Raw genomic sequence first — 26,806 nt, forward strand, 5'->3', positions numbered from 1 at the left:
ACTAGCTCAACAAGGTCACCAATGACACAGATTCTCTGTACTCGGTCATGAACAGGGCCAGCTTTCCTCTAAAATGAGCCTTCCTGGTAGAATAGGATGGCTTCCAGCACAGTGAGGGCCAAGTGTGTCCTCATTTGCATCCGGCTTGAGAGAGAGCGAGGAGACAACCATACATAAGTTGTCATGAGCCTGACTCTTATCGAACCCGTTGAACTAAGTGTTTCAAAACTGTAAACTGTATAGCAAAGATCTACAACCCCTGTCTCTCTGACATTCCTTCCTGGGCATCTGGATTCCAATCGTTTATTCCTTTAAACATCTCACTTTCTATGCCAGGTTTCCAGTATAATTCTGTCAGTTTTTACTAACACTTACTAAAGAAACGTTTTATCCCTCATTTGACAAAGAACACATGTATCATATCTTTTTAAAGCTGGAGAGAGGAGGGCTGAATGGTACCCTAACTCCTAACGAAAAAAGCTCACTGATGCATCATTTAATTTAGTGGGCAAGGTAATGACAAAGGTGATTTAATGCTTTGAAAATTCATACTATATACATTGCTAACATACTAAAATGTAATAGAAATTTTGTGAAAGTTAATTTATAAAGCTAATATTATTTCACTCACTAATGAAGAAATATTGTTTTCAGGATATAACTTTTTTTAAGGTTAGGATAACTGATTATTATTAATAATGTGTGTTTTTCTCTTACTACGTATAGTGCAATAACACTATTTCATTTCACATGTTAATATCTTCGGTCTTTGGTCCAGAACCCAAACATACCAGAATGGACTTATAATAGGTACAGGCAAATCCACTGTGTACAAATACAGAATCAGTTGCTATTCCAGAAGTTACTGAAATTCAAGACAAAATGTGTTAATGTATTAGAATGCAATAAACTGAAGGACTTTTTCCTCATTCTTAAAACTCGTATTTTTCTTCTGATAAATATAGATCACATATATTACTACAGCCTGCCAAAAACTATTTCATTGTAAATATTTATGCAGTATTTTTTGGTTTGGTTAATGATGAATGGCTTGAAATGCTACCATTAACTGAAGAAGCAGTGTCATAACTCAAGCATAGTGGACGTATATAACAAAAGTAGTTGTGAAAAGTGAAATCATGTAGTTTATAGAGTTGGATGAAATATAAACTTTTGGTTCAGATGAATACAAAACAGCATGAATTAGGGTGTAAATCTCCAAACATGACCACTAATAAAACTTCTAAAAACTAAGAGAACATCATTTCACCAGTGTTTATACTAGAATATTTATTGCATGCATTTTGGTATTTAATTCTACTGAGTTGTGTCTCTTTATATGAGCCAATAATCTTTTCTAAATTTAAAAATAAAATCAATAGAAACATAATTTTGAAAGTTGTGTTATGATTTTTGAGAGTTACACAACATTTGATACAAAATTACTTGTACTGGGTTTCTACTTCAAGCTAAGAAAATTGTCTTTAGAAATTGCATTTATTTTCCTAGGTCATAAAAGATAATGCCATATATATGCCTATGGCTTGATAAATAATTTCTGCTTGAAGTAATTTGAAAATCTAGTGAAATACAATGCAGTGAATGTTGTATTCCATCCAATAGAGTCACCTATTGTTTCATAGGTTTGCCTGTTTTTAATATTATACCGGAACTAAAACAACTGCTTAACATTATAAAAGAAAATACTATGTTCTGTCTGAGAAACACAAATAGTTGTCCTGATACTAGCAAAAATAAGTCATGGAGGGTTACAGAATTGTAGTAAGAAACTTAATACAGTCCTGGAAAAATATAAAAACTAATTTTCTGCATTCTAAGAAACAAAACTGCCAAGATGTTGCAAGATACAAATAGTGGAAAGAGATCATGCTCTAGAATGAATTGTTTTGTGGTAAAATTAAACTTTAGTTACTCTGTGTACTGGGACGAAAGGAAGGTATGACATGGTCAGTAGATTGGGAATTAGAACGCTTGCTATTTATTTATATTAATATCTAGAAAACAAATGATAGTGCCCAAATTTTTCACCTCACAAGTACTTAAGTCCCTCTGGATCACCCAACTCATGTTCCAAGTTATGTATTGGACAAGAAATAAACAGGTGATTCACATGATTAAATGATTTATTAACTTCGGATAATATAAAATAATGATATCTATGAAATAAGAGAAAGATTACTAAAGCCAATGTTAACCAACCTGTGCTTAAAGTGCCAGGTCTTCGATTTATCTCCTGTGCAATTCTAATTCTTCTGGTCCTAATTTATTTCCTTAATAATGAATTAAGAATAATAAAACCCTCCCAGAGATTACTGTTAGAGTCTACTGGCCAAATACGTTTGAAAGGTAAATTGTAAAGCTTCATCCCAACTATTTATTTATTTATTTATTTACTTACTTACTTACTTACTTACTTACTTATTTGAGATTGAGTCTTCTTCTGTTGCTTTGGCCAGATTGCAAAGGTTTCATCCGTTCACTGCAGCCTCAAACTCCTGGGCTCAAGCAATCCTTCTGCCTCAGCCTCCCGAGTAGTTAGGATTACTGTCATGCTCCATCATGCCCAGCCAATTCTGTATTTTCATTGCTATAGAGACGAGGTCTCTCTATTTTACCCAGGCTGGTCTCAAACCCTCGGTTTCAAGCAATCCTCCTGCCTTGGTCTCCCAAAGTACTAGCTTACAGGCATGAACCATTATGCCTGGTCCACTCAAACATTAAAAATGTGAATTTAACTCTAATTTCAATGCTGAGGCAATACTGGAAGGTAGTTTAGGCATATTCTGAACAAAAAGAAAGGAGGGTAAACTCATAGAGGGTCTGAGGTATAGAAGACTTTTGAGTTAATAGACTTCGAAAGTGGCAAAATCTTTACTCCTTAAGCTACATTAAAAAAATTAATTAACCTCCACTGGGGACTTTTCAGTATATTTCATACTAATTATTTCTTCTGAAAGCCTTAATATAGGCAAATTTCTTTGCCCCTTTTAAATTATTTATTCTCAAAGTTTCTTTTATTATAACTCTCGCTGAGAGGAATTCCCCAAAGAATGGAGTCAACACAAAATGCCTTTTTTAACGTGTGTAATATGATTTTATCTAACATAGAATTAGATACTGTTTTCAACATTGACTTGTTTTATGCTTATTATTTTATGTAATATGATATAACATAAATATAAAAAATATAAACTGTGTACTTTCATAATAGAATTATTTTGAGTAGGCATACATGTTTAAAACTACATGCATTTTCTTAAAACTAACAATTTATTACAACTACTAAGTCTACTGTGTCTATTTTTACAATATGTGAATAATGATGTAGCTGCACTGTGTTAGTCATCTCGTACCATTTTAGCAATTCCTGTCATTGTTCTGTGATTTTGAAAATGTTTTAATAAGAATGCACATATAACATAAAGTTCATTTTTATGTAAACAGGGTAATTAATACAGAAATCTCAAACTCTCTTTACTGTCAAGATCAATGTGCTTATAACTTATAAAAATCCTGGCTTACTGTCTTGAACAACTTAGAAAACATTAGGTAATTGGCTTTCAGCACAATAAATGTATTTATACAGCATGTAGATGAGATTCAAGAAATATTATACTGTATAAGAAGTGCTGGAGGATATGATACTGAGTTGCCTATTTTTTTCTCTGTATAATAAAGAAAACAAATTATGACAATGTTTGAATAGAAAAAAAGGCAATTAATCTTAGTATAAGAGAATAAAAATTCATGTAGTTGATCACAATTGCAATCTACTCTATCTTTCTCTTGGGGAAACATGTTGTTTTTATATATGCTCATCAAAGTTTAATTGGAATAAAAGTGTACTTATTGACTCCCCTCCCTCATAATATTTGAAAATACTATGCACATCTCCAAATACAAAGCTGTAGCTAGTTAAAAATTATGCCTTTGCTCTGTAAATGTTTCACTTTCAAAATCTCAAAAGTGTCAATATTACTATATTTAGAAAAACTTTTAAAAATCATGTAAATAGGTAGTATTTGTTAATGAAAAAAATGTAAGTTTACTTTTCATTTTATTCTATTTTCAACCTTCAGGTTGATCATTTAATGGCCTTTTCCAACAGGAAAATTTTGTTTTTCTGGGACATTTTATTTATTTATTTTTCTTTAGTGCTTTATTCATATATGATTTCCCCATTTTCTATTATTGGGTCTCTTGTTATTCAGATGGCAGGTGTCCTGAATAATTGTCCATTTATTTTCTTTCTAAGTTTGGTCAAAATCCTAACAAAAACTCTTCCTGTCCACAGGAAGACTATAATACTCTATATCATAGTTCTTAGTTTTAGATGCGTAATGAATTTGAGGAACTCAACTTTCAGTGTGTACGTTTTTACTTTATTCTCTTGCTTTTATTTTCAAAACCTATCCTTAAATACATCTGGTTTTCTCTGCTAACAAACACCAAAGGAACTTTTGAGAAAAAAAATGAAACTGCCATCTTCAGTTTACATTAGGGAGGGACATTCATATAAATATGAAAGCATGAAGTCAAGAGAAAAATCGGGAAATTTAATGGAAATATATATATTTCTATATATAGAGACTTTCCTTATAATATATACTATTATATAGTATATGTTATAATATTAAATCTTATATAAGTTTTGAGAGTGAGTCCCTTTCTGTCGCTTTGGCCAGAGTTCAGGGGTTTCATCAGTTCACTGCAGTCTCAAACTCCTGGGTTCAAGCGATCCTTCTGCCTTGTATATTATAATATATAATATAAATATGATATAATATGTATTTATAATATATGACATATACTATGAACATAGTTACATATTTTAATATATATTTTATATATTATAAAATACATATTTTTATATAATACATAGATATAATGTCTATATATAGAAATATATATTTCTATGTCTATATATATGTAGAGAAATATGTGTGTGTGTGTGTGTGTATATATATATATATACAGACTTTACTTATAAGTCCACTGTCACTTCCCTACCAGAGGCACCCAGTTATATATACAGACTTTACTTATAAGTCCACTGTCACTTCCCTACCAGAGGCACCCAGTGCCACCAGTCCCTGACAGTTACCGGGTCCTGTAGAGATGCACCATAAGTGTTGCATCTGAGGCTTCCTAGCTTTCTTTCTGCCATTTCAAGACTTAGATTTCTCAGGGCCACTGGTTATGTAATACTTGGCGTATCTGCTTTTCATCTTCAAGATTTTATTAATGATATCTCCTCTACAAATTATTTGCTAGCTGGATTAATAACATTAATAAAACATTTTATTTGTTTCTTAGGACGCAGTGAGGGCTAGTATGTGCATATACAACCTGCCATCTTTAACCAGAAACATCCCTTTATTTGTAAGTGTAGCAAAATCAGAATTTAGTACTAATTTTATATTTCTAAAAAGAAAAGGATTACTTCTAAGTGTTGAGACTGAATTGACCTTGAGCTAAATTTCATATTATTATTATTATTATTATTTTCTAGATGGAGTTTCACTCTTGTTACTCAGGCTATAGTGCAATGGCACGATCTCAGCTCACTGCATCATCTGCCTCCCGGGTTCAAGTGATTCTCCTGCCTCAGCCTCCCGAGTAGCTGGGATTTCTGGAGCACGCCACCACGTCCAGCAAATTTTTTATGTTTTTAATTAAGAAGGGGTTTCACCGTGTTGGCCAGGGTGGTCTCAAACTACCGACCTCGGGTGATTCACTCGCCTCAGCCTCTCAAAGTGCTGGGATTACAGGCGTGAGCCACCGCGCGCAGGCTCGTATTCAAATTTCCTAACTAAATCAAATTGCAAACAGTGTGTTGGCACTACAGAGAGGAAAATGAATAAGAGAGTTCCTGCTCTCAGAGGACCAGCGTTATAATTGAGGAGATTTAATAACTACTATAAAGTGACTAGGATATTAGGAAGAATTAGGGAAATATTATTAGAAATGAGCACACACAAGTCCAATGGGCTACATAGACTAACATATACACACAGAAATCCAAAATGACTTAGAAAAGTGTCAATCAAGATGAATTTTGTGAATGTTAGTTCATTTATTATGGTTAATAAACACAGGGAAGGTCCTGTTGCAGATGTTATTTTTGAGAGAACATAAGCAAAGGTATTGGCAAGACAGCATGTGTGGATTTCAGGTCACTGAGTAGGTTCCTTTGGTTGAAGTATAGAACACACTCGGAGAAAAGGAAAAATGTTGCTGGCAGAAATTCTCAGTTTGAGAGTTCCTTTCTTACTGGGCATTGCTGGTCTCATACATTTTGCTTAGACAATTAAACCTTCTAGGCCAAAATAATCTCCCAATTCATGTGTATATTTCAACAACTGGCATAAATCAACCAAACAAAACATAAAATTCCAGTAGTTACTTTGGGGAACTTTTCACATGAACATGATTGTTCATCTAAGATACTAATTATAACCATACCAGAAATCATTCACATTTGGAGATCTTTTCCCCCCATTTACCTCATGTCTCCCTCCCTTCTCTCGGAGGACTGTCCAATGTATACAATCCCGCTCTTTTGGTAACTTATTTCAGGAATGAATAACCAATGGTGTTTTAATCATATAATTAGATGGAATTGCTGTGGGTCTGAGTTATTATTATACTACATGTAATATCTCCGTTCTGGGTGTTAAATGGGTTTTCCTAGATTTAAGCTTCCTCTCAAACCAGGAATATCAAGAAAATTAGACTTTTACAATATTTATTTCATATCTGTCTGCAGATAGCTCTTTCTCAATTATTTTATTATTTTTCTTGTTTTTCTCTTCTAAGGAAACTTTGCTCTGTTACTATACGCACACTGTAGTGTATCTATCTAGTCTAGATAAATATTTTTTAAATGTTCAAAAGAAAAGAAAAATGTCCTTTTTATCCATTACCAAAACTAATTCAGAAAAAAGGTTTCACAGTTGCTTGGCAATAGCCTATGTTCCTCAATAACAACAGCTAGACTCAGAGATCTTGGCATGAATTCACAAGTTTTTAAGGCATTTGATGTATTAGTATAGATGTTTATACTAATAATCTATACTAATGTTAAAATGAGTTCATGCAATAGTCTTGATTAATATGCAACTTTTTGAACAAATTAGAATGACTAAATTTTAACTTAAAAACAACTTTTTTTCTTAGCACAGTAAAAATAATAGTGCAATCTTTCAGCTAGTACAAGCCTTGGGTCCGATTTCTAATGATTTTCATGTTTTAAATTCCCTACATTTGTTCTATATACATTCCCTACATTTGTTCTATAGGGTCCATGTGCTGTCATTGTTTCTACAAATTGTTTAGGATTTGTTACAAAATAAAAAATATGTTAAATTAAATAAAATTGTAATCATGAATGACTTGTATTAATGAATGTCTTTTAGTAGAGTGAAATCTTACAAATCCTTGTAATGCTGCAAATCATAAACATTAAATATACTGGGTAAAGTGGTTATCTTAACATCTTCAGTCAAATTTACTACCTTTAACTTATATTAAACTGCGATTCTTTAGAGACTTGGATCATTTCCCAGTAAGAAAAATATATAGATATTGGCTACCAAATATGATTTTAAATGCCCTTCTTTTATTTCTACATACATTTTGGTTAAAGCTTAATATACTGTGCAGATACAGATCTTTCTAAATAGTTATGCATGCGATTTTTCTTTATTTTACCACCTTTGACCAAGATGGATTCAATGTTCCCCCAAACTTGATTAACAAGACAGGCTGTTTTGTAACTCCAGATTTCTGACCTCCCTTTTCTTAAAGCATGTACCTTTCAGAAAACTTCCTAGAAAACTTCCAATTGTATAATCTTTCTCTGCTCTTCTGACATGTAAATATTTTCACAGCCTCAACATTTGACAATCCATACACGTTTTTCTCAACGATCAGGAGTCATCCCTTTGAAATGTAATCATTAAGAGAAATGAGGCCCTTATCTTTCTGCCTCAGTAAGACAGTAGGAGCCTAACATCCATAGCACCAGTTAACAAACCCAGACGGCCTGTATTAGACCGTTCTTGCACTGCTATAAAGAACTACTTGAGACTGGGTAATTTATAAATAAAAGATGTTTAATTGACTCATAATTCCACAGGCTGTACAAGAAGCACGGCCGGGGAGGCCTCAGGAAACTTTCAATCATGGCGGAAGAGGAAACAGGCACTTCTTACACGGCCAGAGCAGGAGAAAGGGAGAGAAGGTGGAACGGCTACACACTTTTTCCTAATCTTTTTTTTGAGACGGAGTTTCACTCTTGTTGCCCAGGCTGGATTAGCAATGGCACAATCTTGGCTCATGGCAACCTCCACCTCACAGTTTCAAGCAATATTCCTGCCTCAGCCTCCTGAGTAGCTGGGATTATAGGCATGCGGCACCATGCTTGGCTAATTTTGTATATTTAATAGAGATGAGGTTTCACCATGTTGGTGAGACTGGTCTCGAACTCCTGACCTGAGGTCTCAAAAAGTGCTAGGATTACAGGCATGAGCCACTGTGCCCGGCCAGCTACACACTTTTAAACAACCAGATCTTGTGAGACCTCACTATGGCAAGAACAGCAAGGGGTAAATCCAACCCCACGATCCAGTCATCTCCCACGAGGCCTTGCCTCCACATTGGGGATTACAATTCGACATGATATTTGGTCAGAGACACAAATCCAAGCCATTTCATTGCCTAATAACATTACTCAAATTCTCCCCTAACTTCCTTCAGCACTTTTCTACTAAGCCATTCTGGTGCTTAAAACCTCTCTCATATTTTGTTTTAGTGCAGTTCATTCCAGTCAAACTCCTTATTTCAATAGTCTTGAATAAAGTCTTTCTTTCCTGTTTCATTCCATCTAGAACAATTTTACAGTGACATTTTCTAAAAAATGATATAAAATATATGCCCATGAAAAGAAAATCTATTATTCTTCGTTTCCAACTATCTAGAGTTCTTTTATTATCAGGGAAAAATAATTATTACTTAAATGTGATAATTCATATGTATTTTTACAGAGTAACTGAAATACACATGAAAGATGAATATTTTGTCTATTGTTCATTAAGATGAAAAACCAATAATTTAATGCATTTATTGTGTTGTTTAATATGATGATAGGTTATATTTTAAGGCTAAAAATAGAAGTCTTAATTGAATATTAAGGCTAATTTAAAAGTTCATTAATAAATAAAATTTTAAAACGCAAATTTGAGGGCATACTGTAATTAAAAAAAAATTGAGAAATGTTATTTACTTAAAATTTGAGCTTCTTTTCTATAAACTGAGAAAGTTATCCTGTGCCTAGAAAATAGAGGATACTTTTTATTACCAAAATGTTTATAAACTCTTTGAACTTCTAAAATAGATAAGTTATTTTGAGCAAAAATGCCTTTAAAAAGTTACATTTCTAATAACCGTAATGTGTTATTCATTTTTAAAAAATATATTATCTGTAACTGTATCTGCCCTTTAGTTGTTACAGTTTGTTGCCTCTGAAACCCTTTCTTGATTTTGTGTTACTAAAATTTACTCCTGGTGTCTTTTAGACCAAACCTATCCCTATCTACCTTTGTTAGAGTGGCTTTGACTGAAAACAGGTCACTAAGGTTCCCTAATGACTGGTATTGACTTTGTAGCACAAAAGCCTATTGGCTGCTGTCTACATATAGAATATGTAGAATATCGAATATTGAATATGTAGCACAGAAGTCAGTTATCTCAGCAAAGTGGTACCTGCCTCTGAATAGCATTGGATTTAAGCAGGAATTTATTTCGGCCCATAGTTCTCATGAGGGAGAATGACAGATGGGGGTGGGAGAACTTGAGAGCTCTTTAGATATTGCAATGTTTCAAAGACCAAAAACAGCCTCTGTTTGAGTTCACATGCTTGAACCACTAAAGGGAAATTTTTAAATGCCTATATCTGCTCCCAAAGCTTTTTTCTTTTATGTTTTATAATAGGCATGAAAACAAGCAGACTGCATCGTGTTATATAGTTCAGGGAATATATGAACTAGAGATTGTCACTAAGACTACCAGGCTCATCACAAGAGAAGTTTATGGAATTAGACAAGCAGTGTTTCAAATAGAGCTGTTGTAGAAATAATACTGTCCACTGGAGGTAGAGTATATGATGCCTAAGAAGATTGTTGTATTTACATTCTGTAGACTTGTCTGTTCCATTAAATATTTCTAAGAAAACAAAAACATCGTGAAACTAGGCAATTTGCTTAATACTTCCTAATCTTCTTTTGTGGGTTATTTGGATTGGTGGATGGGATATAGGATATGTTCTTAAACTCTCTTGGCTTCTGTCTTACAGATGAACTACACTACAGCATTAGAATAGACATAATAGAAAAGTCCTCTTTCACGTATAAAGCAATTATAGGTAATGGGGGCAGAAAATTAAATTCTATTAATGTGTAATAATATATGAAAGAAAAAAGTATGTTGCTTTAAGAAGGGAGAAATAGAGGTCATATGAAAATTTATTTGAGGATAAAAATAATTAAAAGCCAACAACCTAACACAGTTGCCTGAGATCATAAAGATTAAGAAAACATATTTCATATTAAGACCTAACAAGGACATTAACTAAGATCACAAAATTCAAGGCATGAATAAAAGACATTTTAATGTCTTCATTCATTATTTTTTATATCAACCCTTTTTTAATAGATTCCAATTTGAAGCATCTCAACAAAATACAATTTTATGTCATACTATGTACATCAGTCTTATTTACAAAATACACTTAATTCTAAAATTCTTAAAATCACAGCAGCTTTAATTCTGTACTGTATATCATCACATAAATGTGAAATGCTTTGGGAAAGGAATCTAAATGTTAATGTAAATGCCTTAAATATAACTCTTCTGATAACTCTTAAATGCAATTTGATCAATATTTGGGATTATGGAAGGAATGCTGAATTGCTATGAAAATCAATAGCTGAAAGTCTTATATTTAGTTTTTGTAATGCTTCCAAGAACAGGAAACAATACAAGCAAAGTGCCACAGCGGGAGTTTAAACAAATGTCCATCCTTTAAAGGTTTTCAAAGCATTTTAAACATCTTTTCTTACGGTTCTTGACAGCCGAGGGCAAACAAGGTTCTTTGTCAATTTATGACTAAGCCAATACCTATAAAGATCCTCTGAGATTACTGTAAGCTCTAACTAATGTCCATTTCCTTTATGCTACATTTGGGCATTCAAGAGTGATGTCTTCCTAGGTGGCTATCAGTCTCCCAGGCTCATTTACCTGAATACATAAAATGAAAAGTGATGAGCTTTTGGGGTGGACTTATTATTTGGCACATTAAAAGCTAATTTATTATAGATTAATATGACCTTAACAATACCACCTTTTCTTCATTTCATTTTACTTTTCAAGTAAGAATAAAAAGACCTTATGGGATAAGGACAAGCTGACTTAAACAGATTATGGATTGTCAAGTTTCATATGTGTGTGTATTTCATATGTGTGTGTATTTCATATGTGTGTGTATTTCATATTTCATATGTGTGTGTATTTCATATGTGTGTGTATTTCATATTTTCATATTTCATATGTGTGTGTATTTCATATTTCATATGTGTGTGTATTTCATATGTGTGTGTATTTCATATGTGTGTGTATATACACACACACACACACACACACACTCACACACATGTAATCCCTAAGAAGTTGAAATCCATGAATGATATGGATTCTAGAACATACTAAAGATCTAACTTTGGCTTGAAGAGTAAGAAGTCTTTATTATTTTACTTAGGTAAAACAATACAGTATTTCTTTTTCACATAAAAGTGAGTTTTGCTTAAAATATCAATCCAAAAATATAAATGTGCTCTGATGAGCAAATAAAATTTAGGTGAGGAGAATATAGACATAAATGTTATTTCTTAATAAAAAGACAATTGATTTTTAAAAATTACATAAAGCCGTGTTTTATAAGATTTGATAAAAATGTAGTCAGAATACACACACACACACAAACACACACATTAGGTATTGGCATAGATTCACAGATATTCTAGCATCCTTGAAGACATACATCATCGAGGTATTTTCTACATGTACCTGAAAAGATGCTGACCTAGAAGCCATTGAAAACCTATCAAAAACTCTTACTCCTGGAGGATGCGCTTATTATAAGAGTAGGCTCAGGATTCACTTGCCAAGAACCTCGACCTTAACACTTTTGAACTTGCAATAATAGACTTAACCAAATTAAAGTCTGTATGAGCTGACACGTTTTGTTTAAATAACAAGTAACTATAAAACTATGTCTACAATAGTAATGTAATGTAATTCAAATGATCATAATTTTTGTTTGAAAATATACTAAAATCTTTTAAGCTTCTTTCATATAAATTTTAAAGGTTTGAAGTAAAATTAGTTTATATCTATACATATATACATATAATTATTAATATTTTTTATAAGCATCTCACTTCCAAAGTAAATCTTTGTACATGTAATATTACCTTTCAATTTCCAAAAGCCCTGATTAGATGGATGGATGGATGGATAGATAGATAGATAGATAGATAGATAGATAGATAGATAGATACATACATACATACATACATAGATTTAAATACATATATATAAACTGGTTTAACAAAATGGCATCTCTAGGTTTAGGGAAGCAGCTGGTTTGACAGTTGCTGTATTAATAGTGGGAAAGACAAAATTGTGGTCAAGAACACAAAAGCAAACCTAACTTGCATGAAAAACATCACATGAGACTCTACATAAATCATTGTAGCACAGTACTTTTTAATCCATAGTCTTAAATGTAAGTATGTCTAACACCTGTGGGAACGTAAAAATAGCATCTTTAATAGTTTGACCTTAAAATCCTTGCTCAAATGTTAATGTGAAAAACAAAATCTCTCTAGTTACTGAAGAGACAGACTGGCATTAGACCTGGTTTGGTTGGGATAATGCGACATTCTGTGATAGAGCGAGCTATAGAGCGTTGCAGTGCTGGGATTAGAGTCGTGTTCTTCTATGGTAGCACCAGGAACAGAGTGATGTCACTCAGCAGAGGATGTTGCTCTATGGTGGGAACAGAGCACTGTGTCTTTCTGTGTGACAGAGTTATGAACCACAGAGTGTTGTAGATGAGAAGAACTTGTGTTGCCAGGGAGGTTTTCCAAATAAGGTGACACTCCACGTGAGATCTGAATGGACAAACAAGGAACTCTGGGAAAATTCCCAAAAGTGGAAAGCATTCCAAAAAGTGGAAAGTTATTGCTCAAAACTCAAAGGGAATATAAAATATAAGATATTAAATAACTCCAAGGAAGTTATTATCATCTGTTAGTAATGCATTCATTCAACAAATATGTACTGAATGCAGACCTGTCTTTTAAAAAACATCAAAATTTGGGTTTACTAGTTTTTTTGAATGTTGAGGCCATGTGCAACTACTTGCCTGACCATTACTTTTCCTTTTGCCCCACATAAATCAGAGGAGAATTTCTCTTTTTTGCTTATTCATTTTTTGTGCCAATACATTAAGTATTTTATAAATATATCTGAAAATAGTAAATATATTACATAAAATACATTATCAATGGAATTAGTGCCCTGCCTAAGCAATTATTTTTATTTATGACTGATAATTTTTTTTTTTTAATGTCCTGAGGTTTTCCTGTGCAGGTCAGAGGTCTAAATAAGCACTCATTTAAAGATTCATTTATCTTATCAATATCATAGTCAATATAAATCAATCAAATAAAACCAATAATATCAGGAAACCTAAGAAAACAGAAATCTCCATATTTTATAGATTTTAAAACTGAGAACAAAATTACTTTTCATTAATAATCAAGCTCTTTTTTAAAAATAAAAATAGCATGGCCACTAAAACTTAAAGAAGTTAAATCAGAGAACTTGAGATTTAAGCAAGAGGAAGCAATGAAAGGCACCAAAGAGGTAAGGGACGGAAAAGCTTGGGAAGAGTGTCATATGAGAAAACTTGTTCTTCACTTCTCCTGTGTTCATACAGAGGGATGTTTATTCCGGTAACACTTCAGGCTTCCTGTCCTACCCCTTCTTTGGTATGACCCAGGGGAGTAAAAGAGACCCACTAAATAATGATGTGGGGAGAAACTTGGACATGAATGACTAAGGCTCCTCCGACTTCTCTTCTAATCAGCCTGTCTGAAAGACGGTGCCTTCTGGTCTGTTGAGAAGTTTGAAGATGTGTTGGTTAATTTTACTCTAGTGTGACTATAAGGAAATCACATATTACACTTACATCCCATCCACCAATCTTTCATCAGTCAATAAAAAACTTACACTTGACCCCTACCTGTTCGTTCCCTACTTTTGTTTCTCAACTGCTTCTGTACCATTAGTAGTTTTGTGACTTTGGGCAAAACACAAATACTGTCCCTGCCTCAATGCATTCATCTGTAAAATGAAGATAATTTTTTGAGGGTTAAATTAATATTATTAACATTCATCAGTGCTTAGCCATATTTGGCACATAGTAAGCACTATGTAAATGTAGTTAAATAAACATTATTTAGTTGTTCCTTTACAACTCCAACAGTGAGGCCAGAGAGGTATCCATGCTTCATCTCATTCAAGTCTTTATTGACCAAAGAAAGAAATGTGAAAATTGTTCAAAGCACAGCAGAATGCAGTGTGTATCCTGGATTGTAGGGAAGTACAAAGAAGAGTTACGTTGGCTGTTGCAGCAGTCTACACAAGATGTGATGCTGACATGACCTAGAACAACAATTTTACAAAGATAGAGTATAGTGGAGAGATGGTTTGGGAAAACCTTTCTCACACTGTACTATAGTTCACAACACTTATTACAAACTTCTCAACCACTGCTCATCATTAGGAAGAGATTTTTCACTGTAGTCAGGCTACTCTCTCGGTCACCTCCAGGCAGCCTATTTTTTTTCTCACATAGATACCTGTTATATGTAGCAGATTGAATGATGTTCCACAACAATATCTCTCTATGTCCTAATTAATGGAAACTGGGAATGTTACCTCTTAGTGAAAAGGTCTTCACAGAATTAACAAAGTTAAAATCTTAAAATAAGGAGATCATCCTGGATGATCTGAGTGAGTCCAAAATCCAATGACATGTCCTTCTAAGACAAAGGTAGAGGGGAATTTGAGACAGACAGAATAAGAGAATACACAAAGGAGAAAAGGTGACAATTTTACCAAAAAAGGAAACGTTAAAGTGAAGTGGCCATAAGCCAAGGAAGTCAGGAACACTAATGACTACCAGAAACTTTATAAGGCAAGTTACAGAATCTCGACTAGGTCACTTAAGGAAATATGGCCTTGAGACACTTTGATTAAAGACTTCTGGCCTCTAAAATTATGAGAGAATATATTTATTAACCACCCATTTCTATGGGCAGTCACAGGAAGCTAATGCAGATATTGGCATCTGGAAGTTAGGTTCTGCTACAACAAATACCAAAAAATAGGAATCTGGTTTCTAAATTTGGTAATGGTTAAAGACTGGAAGAATTTGGAGAAGCACAACAGAAAATTCCTGAATTGTCTTGAAAAGACTGTTGGTAGAAATATGAATGTCAGGTTAATTCTGATGTGCACTTAGATGGAATTGAGAAACATGGTAGAGAAAGTCTCTAATGCCTTAGAGAATAAATAAATTTCATAAATTGAATATTGGTATGAATATGAATGTTAAATGCATGACGGAGAGGACTCAGAAGTATATATTTTTGGAAGCTGAGGGAACGGTAATCCTTGTTATATAGTGGTCAGAAACTTGGCTGAATCGTGTTTCCCTCTTCGCTGAGACGTAGAACTTTTAAGTGATGACTTTAGCTGAGGAGGTTTCCAAACAAAATGTTAAGAGCACAGCCTGTATTTTCTTTACTGCTTATTGAAAACTGTGAGAGGAAAAAATAAATAAATTGAAGAAGTAACTATTAAGGAAAAAGCAACCAGCATTTGATGACTGAAGAGGTTCTAAGCCTGTACAAATTGTAAAGAATACTACAATTAGAAAATTCACTGTTGGAAACGTGTGCTGTTAAGAGAAGTCCAAAGATGTTACTGGACAACTTTCTCCCAAAGGTTTACAAATTAAGAATTTACTTTTAAATCTCATTATAAGCTGAGAATAGAAATGGTATTACCCAGAGGAAAAAAAAATCTGTGGATGACTCTTGTCTAATGATATGAATCACTGTGATTCACACAGGGGAACCACTAGGTTTTTGAGACTGTTAGAGCAGGCATACTGCTAGCTTGGATCGAAAGGTACATGAGATGATAATATAACAGAAAACTGCAGGATTTTCAAAATTCTAAGAAACAGAAATATAGAGCCACTCAGCTATTAATGTGTGTGAACCTTCAAGGAAAAGGAAGAATTACTCAAAGGCAGAGGCTGGCAGAGCAATGGGTGTAGAAACTAAAGTACATGAAATCTCATGCCCACAGCAGTGAGCCCCAGGCCAAGAGAAAGGAGCTGTGAGTTACAAAATATTAATTACTCTGAGACCCTGAAACCTAATGGAATTTGTCTTGTTAGATTTCAAACTTGCTTGGGACTGGCGACCTTTTCATTGTTTACAATTTCTGCCTTTTGGAATGGGGCTGTCTATCTTACACCAGACCGATCATTATATTTTTAAAGCAGGTAACTTGTTTTCTGGTTTCACAGGTTCATAAATGGAGAGAAATTTTGCCTCAAGATCAATCATATGCAGAGTCTCACACACATCTAAGTTAAATTATCAGATTTTGACTTCTGAGTTGATGATATATACAGGAGATTACAAATTTAGAGTTTGTGCTATAATGGATTTAGACTTCTGAGGATGCTGGGATAGGCTAGCTATTGTTGCATATAGATTCACATAAATTTTGAAGGGCTGGGGTTAGACTGTGGTAGGACTGGAAGGTGACTATCATAAAGATAATTTCACATTCTAAACCCCAGAATCTGTAAATGCTAACTTATCTGGGAAAAGAATCTCTGCAGATATAATTAAATTAAGGATTTTCAGATTAAGATACAAGCCTGGATTATCTGGGCAGGATCTAAATCCAATGGCAAATGTCATTATATGGGAAAGGTAGAGGAATCTTTGAGTCAAACAGAAGAGGAGAAGACATATGGAAGAGGAGGATGCATTATGACCGTGGAGGCAGAGACTGGAGTGATGTGATCATAATCCAAGGAAGTCAAGCGTTGTCAATGACCACCAGAAGCTACAATAGGCAATAGAAGCATTCTCCCCTTCAGTGTCTGGAGGCAGTGAGGCCCTGTCAACACACTGATTTTGGAATTCTGCCTTTTTTAGTTTTTTAGAGAATAAATTAATTTTGTGTTAAACTGCCAAGTTTTTAATAATGTCTTTGGGCAGCCACAGAAAACTCATAACCTTTAATACAATCCTCTCACATTTAGCCTGATATTAGGTTCTGTTTCTCTAAGTGCCTGACATAATACATCTGAGAAAGAAGATTTTTTTACAAACTTTTTATACAAAGCTGGGAATTATTTATTTTTTCTTTTGGACATATTAAATATAAGGTATCTCTAATATATCTAAGCAGAAATGCCATGTAGGCAGTTTGATATTTGGGTCTAAAGACTAGTAAAAATGCCAGTCCTGGAGAAATAAATGTAGGGAACATTGCCATGTAGATGATATTTAGTGATATGGAGCTGTATGAAGTATCCTGTTAAAAAATGTTGTAAATAAAGAAGAGATGGTTAAGGCCTGCCCTGGAGGACTTTAAGTCAGTGAAGAGAACATTAAGTCAGTGAAGAGAACATTAAGTCAGTGAAGAAGAATAAGAAGAAAGAGCCAGTAAGGTTATGTGGTTTGTCTGCAAGATAGTGTCTAACTCACTCCCCATCTTTAACCTCATTCCTCGCCTCCTGTCTTAGCCTTCTTCCTCTTTTGTCCTCCAACTCTTCTTGGACTCAATATTACAGAAGTTGATTCATGATTATTGAATCCTTGATTTATATCAAGGATGATTGGGTTGCGTATTTTATAAGATATTTTTAAGCTAGGATTTTTATTACTTTCTAAAAATTCTTTTGAAATATTACCCAAAGACAGACCTATGTGAAAATATAAGAACTATATAAATATTATTAAAAATAAGCAATATTTTCTGTCCAGTGTTCCTAGTGTACAATGGGAAAATGAGGGCATATGAGATGCCCTAGAGAGGTCAGCATCAGAGGGCACTGAGGACTATAAAAATCTGGCTGAATCAACATTTCTCTAGTTACTCCTGTGGAGCAAAGGAGACTTTCTGTCTGATGTACTAGAAGCCACTGCTATGACACTGGGTTTTTGAAAAAAGAAAAGTGTTCCATTACAAGCCAACCAATGAGTCCAGCTCAATTCTGTCTCCCTGCATTGGCTTTAAGGCAATAATTTTATTAGAAAAGGTTTAGGCAGTAGACTCTGGGATTAGCAGGTGACTGGTAGAAGGGAAGAGGAGGTCTGGAAGTCCCTGGGCATGCACAGTTATCTCTTCATGCTGCCTAATGGATCACAGGAACAAATTTGGAGGGAGTTAGTATAAAACATGCAGTGTAAATTCAGACTTCGATGTCAGCAAACTTGTTCTGCCCAGACTCCAAAGGGTCATATTGGTTCCCACTGATTTCAGCCAGCTTTTAAAATCTCACAGTTGGAGGAAGTTTTGGCATTTCAGCAAGTTGTTTCTTTTCTAATCTACTATCTTACAAACTCAAGATTTTCTGTTAGTCATTGGTTTATTTAACTCTATGTGGCATGGTTTCTCCCGTGCTGTCTTCCATACCTTCTAAAATAGGCCCAATAGCTTTTTTCTTCTTCAGATCCTGTTTCTTTCTTAATTATCTGCCATTTACTCTGGATCAATATAGCATTAAAATACTCATTGCTTTTCTCTTTTCTCTTTTATGTATATAAACTTTGGAGTATCAGAGTCTGCTGGTGACCTCTCAATACTCAATACTCATCCCCCTTTTCTTTAGATGGGAATTTGGCCACCTCCTAAAAAGGTAATATCTCCCCGCCTGCCTTGTAAGTAGATGTGACTGTTATTAAGATGTAGCTGGTGGAACGCAAAAATTATTATCACGTGGCAGATTCCACAAACATTCTTTCAAATAATCATGGCAAAGTCCCTTTCTCCTTTCACCCTTTCTCAATGGCTGGAATGCAGACATAATGCCAGCCTTCAAAATAGGGACTAGTAGGAGAGGAACAAGATCAAAAAGGATCTCTGTCCCATGAACACACTGAAACAAGCCAGTTTATAAGCCTACTTAAGAACATTTAAGTGAGAATTGTGTATCTTATTTTCAACACTTTAAATTGGCGGTCATTGCAATTTACATTTGAAACTAATTGCAATTGATGCCAGGTTTATTTATTTATTTTTTTTGGAACTGAGTTGCTTCAAGTAACAGAACATGTGTAATTGGCTTAATGGAAGTTGTCCAGCTGCAGATGGCAAGGATTTACATTACAGATTGGAATGTTGTAACCTTATAATGCAGTAGCAAAATAAGGTAAATCTTTCCTGTTACCTGCATATGGCAAATCAGGCACCGGTAAAGTAGTAGAATAAGAAGCAGTTATAAGATATTGCTACAGTTAAACTGTATTTCTCCAAAAATCGTAAGTTGAAGCCCTAATCTGTGGTGCTTCAGACTATGACTATATTTTGACATAGGGTCCTTAAAGGAGGTAATTAAGTTATAATGAGGTTATTACGTTTGGCCTTAATCCAATATGATTGATGCCCTTACAAATCAGGAGGAATATAGGACATTCACGGGGGAAGACTACATAAAGACACAGGGAGAAGATGGCCATCTAAAAGCCAAGAATAGAGACCTCAGAAGAAATCAACCCTGCTGCCAGCTTGATCTTGGAATTCGAGCCCCAAGGATTTTAATAAAATGAACATATATTGTGCATTAATTACTCTTGCCACCATTAGGTAAGTTTTATAAGAGAGAAAGTAACTTAACATGTAGATAATCACCTGCCAAGAGAGATGAAGAGGGATACAATTAAGTCAAAGAAGGCCTTCTCTGAAAGCAGCACACAGTTATTCACTAACAGCAGACCAATAATATGGCAAATTCCTGGGTTGAAAAGCCAACCACTGCTATATCTCACAGGGATGCAGCTCTAAGCACTGGTTCTCAATAAGGAAGCTTAGCAGGAGATAAAGCTATGCCTCAGGTCTTTTTCCAGGATTTGTCATTATTAGTTCTCAGTGAAACAATGGAAGCTCCCCTGGGTAAAATATATAATTTAAATTGCTACTTCATACCAACACCTCCTTTTACAATTACTTCTAGCTAAGAATAACACAAATAAGAGAGGTAGGTGTGAATGAAACCTAAACCACATAAATCTTTAAGGTGACATCTAATAAGATGATTGGCAGTGTTGGAAGGCAATCTTCCCTGGATTTCTTGGTGATTTGACATGGTCTGAACTGCCCAAGCAACAGACATTGCCAAATTATAATGATAAAACATGCATCCTCTTCTTTTCTCCCAGAACTACCTGCTTTTTGGATTCTAAGGGTGGTAGATATGGAGTCTTTTGTCTCTTTTTTCACCAGAAACATCTGTTCCTTCTTCAAAAGATAATAGAGCCTTTTTTTTTTTTTAAATCTCCATGATTCAATGTTTACATTCTTGGTTGTAGAATTCCTTCTCCTCCCCCAACAGAAGATCTTTTTATATTCCAGAATAAAAGATAAGCACCTTCTTTTAAGTTCAGAAGAGTATATGGTTGGCTCCTACATAAGCTTTAAGATTCGTAATTTTGGAGTTTCTCTATTGTGGTGTAGACCACTCTATGTGCAGGATACATTTGGCTTTCATTACATAACCCTATGAGGGACTGGGGTATTCTGTGAGTAAGTAAAAAGAGGTTTTGTTGTTGCTGTTGTTGTTATTTTTGTGTGTGTTCTTTATCATCTCTGGTGCTTCTACTAGTGTATTTGTGTATATGTGTATAACTGCTGAATGATATTTCTACTTATATTAATCCAATCTGTATATACATACATATCTCTCTCTCTCTCTCTCTCTCTATATATATATATATATCTTTCTATATAATCTACCTATTATCTATGTACCTATCATCTAATCTACACAAGTAGGGTAACACTTTCAACTCTTCACAGTCCTAAGAGATGTATATATGGTAGCAAGGATATGACAAAAAGCAAACATGTAAGAATTATACTAAGTAATTTTTTTTGAGAATTGTATTGCAAAAATAAAAACAAATGAAAAAGTAATCAAATAATATTTCAAACTTAGCCTGAAACTCTTCAAAACAATCCCTAGGCCAGCAAACCTACATCTATATATCATTTTAAAGCTTTTCAGCCTCTTAAAAGGACATCTGTTTCATTGCCTACTTCATATGTGGACAGAGCACATAATGGACAAAAACAAACCTTCCAGAAAGAAGGACCCAGAGGCCATAGAGGACAATGAAAAAGGTAATTCCTGCCAGAGAGCAAATCCAGCCACTAACAGATGGTGTAACATGAATTAACTACACTGCCAGAGCAAGGAGCCTTCAATTTCTTCCCAGAATAATGATGGCCTTGTATTTTCCACTCTTCCTTTTTCTAAATGCAGGTTTTGAAATGTGTTACTCATTACCTCAGTACAATTGTACAGTAAATGTGTTAGGGACATATAACTTGAATTTTAATTTACTAATGTAAATTTTTCTACTTACTTGTATACAGATATTAAAACTGACTCTGTGTTTTAACACAACCATGATACCCAACAAAATCTCTTAAAATACAATAATATTTGAGTCACCTCACTATGCCAGAACTTCACTGGCCAGACCAAAGAAGAATGATTCTTCTTTTATTAAATAATTATTTATGTGCAGACTCCTGGACGCATCCCTTCCTAACCACAGAGATTCTTTCCAATCTTCATTAGCATAACTAAGCATAAGTAACATATAGTTTCCACCCTCTCTAGAGGTTAGACATCTCTGATTTGCCTTCTTAGTGAATCACTCCATGATTTTATTCTACTGGTGTGTCTCTTTGCCTGGCAGATTAATAAGCCTGGTTTGCTTTTGTCACTGGATTTTTTTTTTATTGTATGTTTTTTTAAATTACTGAAGACCATTGTTTACAAAGGTCACAGTACAAGGAGTTAATATTTTGATCTGATAAAGAGGACTGTATATTATATAGGGATCTTGGAGTTTGAGTTGAATGAAATAATAGATTAGGGCTTTAGAATGTTTTCTCCCCTAAGAATGAGATTAAATATATAGAATAGAAAAATGAATACTGTGCTTGCAGAGTTTTTATTTTTTTATTTTTTATTTTGATAGAAAGGAGGTTTCGCCACATTGCCCAGGCTGATCTTGAACCCCTGTGCTCAAGTGATCAGCCCGCCTTGACCTCCCGAAGTGCTACAATTACAGGCATGAACCACCATGCCTGGCCTGTGCTTGAAGTTGCAAAACAGATAGACAGCTTTGGGTAGAAACCTAATCTATTTTATTTGATATCATTAGACCATCTTATATTTTGCTGCCAATGAAACATTTTTTAGCCCTCTTTGCCAGGTATAGCTTTGCAAAAATATTCTGACCACTGGGAAGTGAGTGGAGGTGCACGCAGCTCTCAGGAACATTTTGTAAATGTTAGTTGGCATGCTACATTTGTCCTTTCTTATTTGATCTGCTTCTTCCTGATGACTGGAATTAATATTAATTAGATGACTGTGTTGGATTAGCCAACTTGGAAGTCAGTTGATTTTGGGAATGTAAACTACGTAAGATGGGATGATATAAATGTAAAACATTTTGTGCTTTGTGGAAAAGAGTATCACATTGTACTCAACTGCTATACATTTGAATATTTCCATATAATAAAGTTATATTTTGTAAAGCCATTATTATATCTTCATTCTTTGTTATTTTAGTCAATCCTAATCATAACTGTTTGCAAACTAAACTATTAAATTGATAACCCCTCAGACAACTGTTTCAACTTTTTCTGATTCTTTCAGACACCATTGGAACTCTTTTCCTGCATATAACATGTATGAAATAGCACAGCCATAATTAGAAATTTACAAGCACATCTATAATTGCTGACTGAGATCTAAAACTTAGAACTCTTCATGTCAATCACAACGTCCTTCCTCTTTTTCTAAAATGTACTGTACCTACTTTTTATTTCTATAAGGATCTCTACCTACCAAAAAACAATCATCTATTGCTAATGTTTTATTTCTCTGAATTCTTTTAGCATTTATGTTTTATATCATGTATTTTGTTACTTCTTAGCACAAGTGAATTATATTATAAAGTAGTTTCATAATATTTTGTTATATTCCTTTAGAAGTTGTAAAAATACAATTGTACTAAACTAAACTAGTAATAGATATAAATTCTGGAATCTATTTATTGAGGTATATTTCAGGTCAAATACTATAATAGCTCACTTAATTTCCAAACTATCATACAAGTAGTTCATAATAATGTATAGATAGAGTTGAATACTGACCCCTTTCAAATTTTACCACTGAGAATATGTGAGGGTGACGTTATTTCAAACAAGAATTTCTACAGGTCTAATTAAAGTAAATACGTCAAAATGAGATAGTCCTAGACTAGGTTGCGCCCAACATCCAATAAGAGTATCTTTGTAAGAGACAGAAGATGGGAAGGCACGCAGAGACACATTGAGGGGAAGGCCATGTGGAGAAGGAAGAAGAGATTAGAATTATGTTTCTAACAAGTCAAGGAACATGAGGGTTAGCTAAGCCACCAGAAGATAAGAAAGAGGTATTGAACAGACTCCGGGAGTCCCCAAAAGGAAGCAGTCCTGTTAACACGTCATTTTGGCCTTCTGGCCAAATTTTTGTTGTTTTAAATTACTCAGTGTGTGTCCATTTGTTATGGCAGCCCCAGCAAAACAATACAGATTTTGTTACCAGAAAGTAAGGTGCTGCTGTAATAAATACCTGCAAATGCAGAAGGAGATTTGGATTTGGGTAATGGACAGAAGTTAGTAGAATGTGGAGGCACCTCTTGAAGAGATGTTAGTAGAAATATGAATATTAAGACTATTGTGGGCCAGGCGCAGTGGCTCATGCCTGTAATCCCAGCACTTTGGGAGACTGAGGTGGGCGGATCACGAGGTCAGAAGATGGAGACCATACTGGCTAACACGTTGAAACCCTGTCTCCACTAAAAATATTTTAAAAATTAGCCAGGCGTGGTGGTGGGCGCCTGTAGTCCCAACTACTCGGGAGGCTGAGGCAGGAGAATGGCGTGAATCCGCTAGGCAGAGTTTGCAGCAGTGAGCCGAGATTGCACCACTGCTCTCCAGCCCGGGAGACAGACCAAGACTCCGTCTCAAAAAAAAAAAAAAAAAAAAAACACCATTGTGATGAGACTCAGAAGGAAGTGAAGTTCACCGTAGAGAATACTTCTTTCTTCGTAAAGAACACATAATTTTTTGAATAGATATCGGTGGAAACACAACCTTTAAAGATCTTTCTGGTGATGTCTCCAAAGAAAATGAAGAACAAGTTACTGTAAACTATAAGAAAGCAGATCCTTGCTGTAAAGTAGTAGATATTTTAGCTGAATTATGTTCTACGAATGGGTAGAAAGCAAGACTTGCAAGGTTAAACTTGAATATATAGCTGAGAAAGTTTCAAGTAAGACGTTGATGGTGAAGTATGGTTTTCCCTTGTTCCTTATAGTAAAATATAAAAGAAAAGAGATAAACTGAAGATGAAACTGCTATGTGAGAAGGAAGCAGCACTTGATGAGGTGGAAGATCCTTAGCCTATCTACATTGCAAAGGATGGAAGAAACAGGAATTTCACTGTTGGAGGAGCAAATTCTAAAGAGAGGGTCAAGGGTATGACTGAACAAACTTTTGTTGAAAAAATTAGGTGTGTGATCCATGGATCCAATCAACCATCTTAGAAGAAGCCAGAAATAGAAATGGAGTTATTTCAGAAATGTGCAACCATTTTCTAATGCTGCAGACCACTTCATACATAGTAGACCCACAATGTTTTTGAAAATGTTATATAAGCATAAACATTGGCAGCTTGGATTGAAAGAAAAAGAGATGTGATAGAAAGAAGAAAGAGGAACAATCTTCTGGGATGTCAAAGGAAGAAATTTCGCTGACAAAATAACTCAGCCAAAAATGTGCAAACCTTTAAATAAAGAAGAAATAACTACTCGGGTGCTGAAGGCAGTGTAGCCACTGCCAAGTGTGGAGGAGAGAGGCATGGACTGCATTCTCCCAGAAAGGACCAACCCTGCTGGTAAGTAGATTTCAGACTTACAGTCTCTGAAACTATGGGAGAATGATTTTGTTGTTTTAAGACACCCATTGTGTGATAATTATTACGGCAATCCTAGGAAACTGACATATGTGGGTGCAACAACCCTTGAGAAGTGTAAATAACATCATCATGGTCACACAATTATTGGGTAATAAAGTCAGCTTTTTCACCCAAGGAGTCTGCTCCAGAGAATTAATCAATCAATGCAGTATCTCATGGGACATTTTATTTTTTTAGAAAGTTCAAAATATAATTATAGACTGAAGAGATAATTGATTGATTCATTTAGTTTGTGGTCATTCCTATCAATGTTCTCCAGATACAGAATTTTCAGGCAACCACAATCCCTGCAGGAACTGTAGTATGAATGTGACCAGTATACAAACTATAATATTTATGACCAGAACCAAAGTATCACCAACGAGAGATTGCAGAGCAACCTCAATCATAAATGGCACTGCCTTAATAGAATTAACGTGAACATAGGCATGTGAAGACCAAGAAGCAGGAGATCATGAGTTTGCCATTTTCAACTTTATGAGGTTTTTGGTGCTAGTATAAAATAAGAAACTGAGAAATGTGTTTCAGTAGTAAGATATTATATTTGAGGCTTAGGTATCTGCAATTGTACTGAGTCAATCACTAGAGGATTATGCTAGGTATATTAGTAACCTCACCAAGATTTTTTAAAATGACCATCGTTATGCAATTAAATTATACAATTAAATATAATACAGTAAGATATAATATTTGACTATATTATTTTACCATATGATGCATATATAGCAATAATACCTTCTTGATGTGTTAAGTTCTATTTGGGGAATGCTAAAATTGAACAAAATTGAGGATTAAGGAGCAATTGTAGTATTTTTCACAATTATAAAAGCAATTATTATCAGATATATTTGTATGTAATATGCAATCTGTGCTAGCAAACATTAGGAAGTTCTATATCAATTGCCTTAAAAATAATACATATTTTATAACTTTACACACACACACACAATTTTTTTTTTTTTTTTTTTGAGGTCTGGCAATCTAAACTCCTCATTTTAAGCTGAGGAAAATCAAAGCACAAACTCATCTATTTAGATTAGGGTAAAATTTTGCTTAGAATACAAATTCCTGATTTTCTTTTTAGTTCTTCTTTCCAATATATTCTAAAGTCTCTATACATTTTGTAGGCTACAAGCTCCAGAATTCACTTTAGTGATACAAAAAATAAACTTGGCTTAATATTTAACAGTTTATCTTATCCTTGTCATCAAGAAGTCTGCTATTTTTTTGTTGTTTTCTTGGCTAACATTCATAAAAGCAGCATCAAAGAAGGATATTAATGTGTAGAAAAATGTTCTTACATAC

This window comes from Piliocolobus tephrosceles, chromosome 4, assembly GCF_002776525.5.
Source record: "Piliocolobus tephrosceles isolate RC106 chromosome 4, ASM277652v3, whole genome shotgun sequence".
Lineage (NCBI taxonomy): Eukaryota > Metazoa > Chordata > Mammalia > Primates > Cercopithecidae > Piliocolobus > Piliocolobus tephrosceles.